We start from the raw sequence: 2487 nt of genomic DNA, 5'->3' as shown, positions 1-2487 counted from the left end.
TAGCCAATAGAAACACATTGAATAACAGATGGTCCTTACTGCTATTAGCCAATAGAAACACATTGAATAACAGATAGTCCTTACTGCTATTAGCCAATAGAAACACATTGAATAACAGATAGTCCTTACTGCTATTAGCCAATAGAAACACATTGCATAACATGCATAAGTCCTTACTGCTATTAGCCAATAGAAACACATTGAATAACAGATAGTCCTTACTGCTATTAGCCAATAGAAACACATTGAATAACAGACCTTCCGTGCTATTAGCCAATAGAAAACAGATTGAGTGACAGATAGTCCTTACTGCATATTAGCCAATAGACACATCAGTGCTATAACACGACAGTCCTCACTGCTATCAGCCAACAGCAACAGCTATCCGAATAACAGATAGTCCTTACTGGCCATTAGCCAACAGCAACACATTCGAATACAAAAACAGACCTTCCTGGCTTATTAGCCAATAGACAACGACATTGAATAACAGATAGCCCTTACTGCTCATTAGCCAGCCAATAGAAACACATTAAATAACAGATAGTCCTTACTGCTATTAGCCAATAGAAACACATTGAATAACAGACAGTCCTTCCTGCTATTAGCCAATAGAAACACATTGAATAGACATACAGTCCTTCCTGCTATTAGCCAATAGAAACACATTGAATAACAGATAGTCCTTACTGCTATTAGCCAATAAAAACACATTGAATAACAGATAGTCCTTACTGCTATTAGCCAATAGAAACACATTGAATAACAGATAGTCCTTACTGCTATTAGCCAATAGAAACACATTGGATAACAGTCCTTACTGCTATTAGCCAATAGAAACACATTGAATAACAGACAGTCCTTCCTGCTATTAGCCAATAGAAACACATTGAATAACAGATAGTCCTTACTGCTATTAGCCAATAGAAACACATTGGATAACAGTCCTTACTGCTATTAGCCAATAGAAACACATTGAATAACAGACAGTCCTTCCTGCTATTAGCCAATAGAAACACATTGAATAACAGATAGTCCTTACTGCTATTAGCCAATAGAAACACATTGGATAACAGTCCTTACTGCTATTAGCCAATAGAAACACATTGAATAACAGATAGTCCTTACTGCTATTAGCCAATAGAAACACATGGAACAACAGATAGTCCTTACTGCTATTAGCCAATAGAAACACATGGAATAACAGACAGTCCTTACTGCTATTAGCCAATAGAAACACACTGAATAACAGATAGTCCTTACTGCTATTAGCCAATAGAAACACATTGAATAACAGATAGTCCTTACTGCTATTAGCCAATAGAAACACATTGAATAACAGACAGTCCTTACTGCTATTAGCCAATAGAAACACACTGAATAACAGATAGTCCTTACTGCTATTAGCCAATAGAAACACATTGAATAACAGATAGTCCTTACTGCTATTAGCCAATAGAAACACATTGAATAACAGATAGTCCTTCCTGCTATTAGCCAATAGAAACACATTGAATAACAGATAGTCCTTACTGCTATTAGCCAATAGAAACACATTGCATAACAGATAGTCCTTACTGCTATTAGCCAATAGAAACACATTGAATAACAGATAGTCCTTACTGCTATTAGCCAATAGAAACACATTGAATAACAGACCTTCCTGCTATTAGCCAATAGAAACACATTGAATAACAGATAGTCCTTACTGCTATTAGCCAATAGAAACACATTGAATAACAGATAGTCCTTACTGCTATTAGCCAATAGAAACACATTGCATAACAGATAGTCCTTACTGCTATTAGCCAATAGAAACACATTGAATAACAGATAGTCCTTACTGCTATTAGCCAATAGAAACACATTGAATAACAGACCTTCCTGCTATTAGCCAATAGAAACACATTGAATAACAGACAGTCCTTACTGCTATTAGCCAATAGAAACACACTGAATAACAGATAGTCCTTACTGCTATTAGCCAATAGAAACACATTGAATAACAGATAGTCCTTACTGCTATTAGCCAATAGAAACACATTGAATAACAGATAGTCCTTCCTGCTATTAGCCAATAGAAACACATTGAATAACAGATAGTCCTTACTGCTATTAGCCAATAGAAACACATTGCATAACAGATAGTCCTTACTGCTATTAGCCAATAGAAACACATTGAATAACAGATAGTCCTTACTGCTATTAGCCAATAGAAACACATTGAATAACAGACCTTCCTGCTATTAGCCAATAGAAACACATTGAATAACAGATAGTCCTTACTGCTATTAGCCAATAGAAACACATTAAATAACAGATAGTCCTTACTGCTATTAGCCAATAGAAACACATTGAATAACAGATAGTCCTTACTGCTATTAGCCAATAGAAACACATTGAATAACAGATAGTCCTTACTGCTATTAGCCAATAGAAACACATTGAATAACAGTCCTTACTGCTATTAGCCAATAGAAACACATT

The sequence above is a fragment of the Salvelinus alpinus genome, chromosome 2 (assembly GCF_045679555.1).
Source record: "Salvelinus alpinus chromosome 2, SLU_Salpinus.1, whole genome shotgun sequence".
Taxonomy (NCBI): Eukaryota; Metazoa; Chordata; class Actinopteri; order Salmoniformes; family Salmonidae; genus Salvelinus; species Salvelinus alpinus.
The sequence above is the reverse complement of the archived record's forward strand: the minus strand, read 5'-3'. Positions refer to the sequence as shown.